This window comes from Carettochelys insculpta, chromosome 26 (genome assembly GCF_033958435.1).
Source record: "Carettochelys insculpta isolate YL-2023 chromosome 26, ASM3395843v1, whole genome shotgun sequence".
NCBI lineage: Eukaryota > Metazoa > Chordata > Testudines > Carettochelyidae > Carettochelys > Carettochelys insculpta.
In genome coordinates, this window is record NC_134162.1 from 16,634,845 (window position 1) to 16,640,938 (window position 6,094).

A 6,094-nucleotide genomic window follows, 5' to 3' on the forward strand; every position below is an offset into this window, starting at 1 on the left:
ATTCTGGCCTGTCCAACACAGAAGAATGGATCAGGAGGCTCCATGGGCTGAGCCCATTGACTAATTGCCATGGTTATAACATTGTTCAGCTTAAGCAGCAACAAAGCATTAGATTCATCTCCAGCAGACACCCCAGCCTCCACTTGTGGAGCACCATTCCCCCCCAACAGTCAAGCTTCCTCTCCCTATAGCACTGTGTGTTCAACTTGCCTCAACCGCATTTTACCTCCATTAAATGATTTTAAAAAAACAGCAGCCCAGTTTTCAGGGCACATCTGCCTCAGGGAAGCATGGAGTCAGATTGCAGCAGGCAGGCAAATAAAAACTTGTCCTTCGGGATCACACTAGGCTATTGAGATGCCATTTAAAAACCTCATCCAATATTTTTCCTTTGTTTCTGTATTAGAAAACACCCGGTTGTCATTCCCTCCAAAACACAATGGAAGGTCACAAGACAACATTACTACATTTCCTGGTTTGGCTGTGACAGAAATACAAAGCACCCACAAGAAAAACCTATAATTTAGGCACTTGGATTCCTCTCCATGCCATGTCATCCTAAGCAACAGAACCTGCACAGTCCCATGTGAAAGGCTCTCTGCCCTTCCCTGCACACAATCCCCACGATGCTGTTCTCCCGTCTTCTCCTAACCCAATTAAACAGACATTGCCACTCAGAAGTCTGCCACTTCTTTAAATAGTTAAGAAATTCTTGGGGAGGCTCAATGAGATTCTCCCATCTCCACATTCATCTTGTTTTACATGTTCATTCATTGTAACAAGAGTCTCATTGGGCAGAAGAATTAGTCTGGGATACTGATCTCACCAGGTTTAGGAAATGCCACAGCAAAGCCACAATTACTGATTCGGTGACATACGAAGTTCTGTCATTTACTACAAAGTCTGCCACCCCACGATTGAAACCTGGAAAAAAAGGAATTGAATTTGCAAAGCTCACCCCACATTGGGGAAAACTGAAGCGGCTTTGCTGTTGGGGTCTCCACTTGGTTATTAAAATGGCACTTGAAGCTGGTGGCACAGTCACAGGGCAGGGCGCTGCCACACAGAAGACTGTGCCCGGCGGCAAACTTGGGACCCAGGCTTATCTAACAACGAAATACGCTTTCAAAATGCCACACGTGGTAAAGATGTGCTCAGAACACCACAGACACTGTTTAGCCCTTGCAAAGCACAGTCGCTCGCACCTCCCCACACTACGGCGCGCCCCTCTCCAAGGCATCTGGGCACGATCGAAACTCGACTGCTCCCCATTCCGGAATCATCTGGGCAAACAGCTGTGCGGCGCTTGGGAGCTGCTGGCTGAACAGGAGGACGCAACTCGCCTAGGAAAGGAACTAAACCGGAGACTGTCCCGGGCCAAATCCCAGGCCCCTGATGCGGCAGCGGGGGGCGCCAGCCGGCGCAGCAAACCCAGCAGGCTGCGACCCAGTCGTCCGCACCGCCCGCTCCGGCTGCGCCCGCCCGCGGAGGGGAAGGGGCTGGTGACCCCGCCCGGCTCCAGCCCTGCCGCCCACCACGGGGGGTGCGCGGGGAGCTCCGGACACAGACCCCGCAAGTCCAGCAGACCTGCCGGCGGCAGCGGGGTCCCGGGGCAGCGGGAGCCGGGAGCCGGGCCCCGCTCACCGGCCCGGGGCCGCCGGGGCTGCTCCGGCCCTCGGGCTGCGTCCGGGCACCGCCCACCCCTCGCAGCGGCCCCGATCCCGGAGCTGGGTCCCGCAGCAGAGGCGGCCCGGCCCGGATTCTCACCTGCTCCCTGGCGGCGCGGCGCGGGTCGGGACCGGGACCGGGACCGGGACCGGGACCCCTGCGGCCGCTCTACGCCGGGTCCCAGTTCCAGCCCGCTTGGCGGGGCCCGTGGGCGTCTCTAGCTTCATACATTTGGGCAGCATCCCATTGGGCAGCGCGACCGTCACTCAGCTCTTCGGCCCCGCCCCGAGTCCCGCCTCTTAAAGGGACACGCACTGCAAGGCGGCTCCCGCTGCTTTGACAGCTCGCTGGGAGATGGATGGGAGGGCGGTCAGTCAGCCTGAGGCGTGCCCTCTGGCCCCAGGGTGTGACCCCCAAGGGAGTCCCTCTCCCTGGCGTCACCACAACGCACAGTGACTGGACCACGAATGTCCCCGGCCCATTGGCAGCCTGCCCTGGACATGCCCCCTCCTATGTAGCGCCCAAGCCAGAGGGCCTCCCATGAGGCCGCGTGTGCGCTGGCCCCTGAGCAAGGAAAACTCTGCACACCCCACCATGAACCCCACAGTTCTGCTGCGGCCCTTGCCACGTGCGTGCTGCTTTGGGGCAGGCAGGCTGCCTGCCACCAAGCAAAAGCTGCTCCTGGGGCAGGCAGTACTGCGGCCACACAAGTGCCAGCAAATGGCATTCGCGTGCGCTGGCTTTAGCCAGGGCTGTGTCCACACAGCCTCGTCGCTAGCAGCCGCGTAATGGCACTATCCCCCAGCCAGGGCGCTGCCGCCTTCCCCTGGGGCAAACACCTGTGTTACAGCCCCACTCACTGGGCGCCTCATGCCCAGGCCACACCCACCTCAGGGACTGCCATACAAATGAAAATGACCTGCAAAGCCACGGCAGTGACTCCTGGGGTTCAGGGCTATGGCTGGGAGCACAACCATTACCATATGAGTTAAGTGTCAGAGAGGTGGCCGAGTCAGTCTGTATCTTCGAAAACAAGAAGTCCTGTGGCACTGTATAGACTAACAGATATTTTGGAGCATAAGCTTTTGTGAGCAAAGACCTGCTTCATCACAGGACTTCTTGTCGCATATGAGTTGACGGTCATAGTGTATCTGATGATGTTACTCCGTTCAGTAACGAAATGTCTGCAATTAAAGATTTTAAACCCGGTGAACCTTTTTAGATTTTAAATGGAACCTCCTGGGTTACCTGTTTTTATTTTTATTTTAAAATAGTGAATCTGGGGTGGGAGAGGCTCCCACACACGTCCCTGAATAGCAATTCCTCACCCAGGCTCTATGGCAGGATCCCATTTTACAGCCAAGGACACTCCTAGCCAAACCTGTCCAGGGGTCGCACATACCCCATAGGGCCTGCCTGAGCCCGGAGCATTTGTTAAATAAAACAAAAGCAAATGCTGCCTTATTTTGTATTCACGAGTCAATATTTTTTATTTTCATTATGGCGAGGGCCTCCAAAGCCGGACATGGCCTGGGCCTGTCTGGACTGCTGAGAGGCCTGCCAAGAATTAGGAAAGCCTGGAGCTTCAGGAAAGCTCGCTGTGCCGCACCCACTCTGTGACCAAATTATCCCCACCTGGAAGCAACGCATGCCCTTCCCCTCTGCTCATGCAGGCTGTGGTGGCTCAGTGCCTGCAGCGTACTGCAAGCTGCTGTGTCAGAGCTCCCAAAGATGAGCTCAGCAGGCAAGTTCCTATCTGCATTATGTGGCCTCTTTCAAGCAGCCATAGCCAAAGCCACTTCACACTTCCTGGCCGGGGTTCACACCAAGGTATCAGAATTCAGCAGCTCCTGTCTGAGGCCCCCAGAGTCTAATAGGCAAGCCCATTAGGAAGGCATGGGCGTTCCTGCCCCCAGACAGCAGAGAAGGAGGGGATTGCTGATGGTCCTGGAGTCGGCACGGCTGCTCAGCAGAGCACAGTCCATACAACTTTTGAATTATGTAATTAAATTCCATATGGCCATGTTACCACAGAACACCTTCTGACACCATCCATCCCCTTGAGAGCTAGCACTCCGGAAACAACATCAAATTCCAGTCCTGCCAACAGGGGCAAGGGCTCCTCCCAGTGTATAGCCAGAATTCTGTGGGGTTCAGTGTCAGGGCTGGTGGCATTTCCTTTAGAGTGCTCGAAAAGTATGATGCTTTTAATGTTTTGCTTTGTAGTCAGGGCCCCAGCCATTGCGACTAAATGCAGGGCTGTTTGTTACACCAGTGTAACTACAATCCTGCGCCACAAGATGTCAACAGTTAGGCATTAATTCCAAAGGAGAGGCGAGCTTTACCCCATTCCCTCCTGCCCAGTAACAGTACATGTGTTGGTATCAGAGAGGTAGCCATGTTAGTCTGTAGCTTCGAGACCAACAAGAAGTCTTGTGGCACCTTATAGACGAACAGATATTTTGGAGCATAAGCTTTTGTGGGCAGCTTCATCAGATGCATGAATGGGGGAGTCGTTTCAGCGGGGTATTTAAAGAGTGGGGTTCCAGAAAAAGGGAGGGCCAGAGCTGACAAGGTCTATTCAGCAAGGTAGAAATAGTCCAGTATCAATAGTGCTTACCAAAAGAGGAAAAAACAAGTCAGATCAGACAGGGGGATGTGAGCCTTTATCAGAGGCTAATGGGGAGATATTAACACCCAGGGCAGAGAAGCTGCCTTTGTAAGCTGTGAGCCACTCCCAGTCTCTGTTTAATCCATGGTTAATGGAGTCAAATTTGCAAATAAATTGCAGCTCAGAGATTTCTCTCTCCATTTCATTTTTAACATTTCTTTGTTTCAGGACTGTCCCCCTTAAATCTGCCACTGAGTGTCCAGAGAGATGTATTACTGAGCGCACAGCTGTTTAATGGAAGGCTTTGCCTCTCACAGGGCAGACAGTTATTACTAAGAATAGCTTTCCTCCAGTATTTTTGTATCGCTGAGGCTGTCAGGGCACTTTCCAAGCTACTCATACATGAGTCACTTCGCCATCCTAGAAAAGCTGCCATATCAAAGCAGCCCTCCAGTGTGGCTCAGCTTAGGGCAGGCAGTGGAGACCCGTACCCTGGTGGTGCAGTGCCTCTCACAATGGGAGCCTTTGCCAGCTATGCGACTATAGGTACTAACAATGCTGGACTACAACAGCAGTGTCTCTCCAAGCTTGGTTATTTTCTAGCCATGGTTTATATCATGAGTATGAACAGAGCAATGTCCAGGCTTCAGCAACCGAGTGAAGAGCTTATTCTGGCTGGGCTCACCTTTCTGTTTGTACCGCACTTAGCCTGGTGGGGGATTGGACCATGACCAGTGCTCCTAGGTGGTATTGCAATAGCAATACTAATAGAAGTAGTAGGGGCTGCTAAAGCGAGGCAACAACCAACACTGCTACAATTGTGACTGCAGTTTAGCTTTTAATTGCATGGCTTGTCTCCACTCAGAGCAGCCATGAGGCACAGAGCTATCTTGACACAAAAACAAGGCCCTAGGTAGCTGAGCCTAATAGAGAAGGGGGATTGGTGTGCTGATGGCTGCTGAGAAAGAAAACAGCCATTCTTTAAACAGTGAAGGGTGGAGGAATGGCTCCATCCTAGCAGGGCTATTAGTTAACAACAGCTAAGGCTGGGGTGCACAGCGGCTAGGACAGGCTTTCATGATTTTGCACTTACTGCATGGTGCTGCATAACAGTTTCTGAAGAAAAGCAGCCCAGTGGGCGCGAGACACGTTATTGGCTTTTGTCTTCCACATGGGGTTCAGCCGATACTCCGTTTGTCTTTCAGTGCAGTGCCAGCAAATGCTGCCTTCCTGTCACTGGACCAGGACAACACAGCTCAGCCAATCCCTGCCCCCACATCTCCAGCATAGCCCTGTGTGTGAGAGTGGATTCCTGCAGGCTGCACCCTTTCCTGACCCTGACTCAGGCTGGACTGCCATTTGCCTTCTGGGCTCTGGCTTACATGGGCTGGACCAAAGGCCAGTCACAGCGAGCACTATGGACTTGTGCCTCCTCCCTATCAGCATTTGCCAAGAGGCTGTGCTGCCTGAAGCTTTGCGGGTCTGATTCTCTCAGAACAGGTGTATTCATATGGTGGGGATGGATGTGGTCTTGCCTGCCAGTGGTCGGGGCGCTAGTCTGCACACACGGTTGGTACACCACTCACAGAAGGCTGGGCCTCTGCTGTGGGATTCTGATTCTGGTCAGGCAAACTTGTCTTGCTGCCTCTGGTGAGTTAATCACCACTCCTGATATCTGAGTGTTTTCTTAACGCTCAGGCTCCTGGAGTCCTGTGGTGAAAAGAGAGTCTCATTTTTCACTAGAAAAAAATATATTACCAGCCCTCCTGGCTGCCGAGAAAGGCCTGAAAACATGACACCAAGTGACCCAGAAGC

At 53.1% G+C, this 6,094-nt stretch overlaps 1 protein-coding gene across 2 annotated transcripts in view; it reads right to left on the reverse strand.

Moving 5' to 3' along the window:
- Nucleotides 1-1,863, reverse strand: part of DENND2C (DENN domain containing 2C) — a 47,732-nt gene extending 45,869 nt beyond the window's left edge. For both annotated transcript variants that reach the window (XM_074977352.1, XM_074977350.1), the window contains exon 1: nt 1,768-1,863. The gene's annotated coding sequence lies outside the window, so the exon portion shown is untranslated. The remainder of the gene's footprint in view (nt 1-1,767) is intronic.
- Between the last annotated feature and the right edge of the window lie 4,231 nt (nt 1,864-6,094).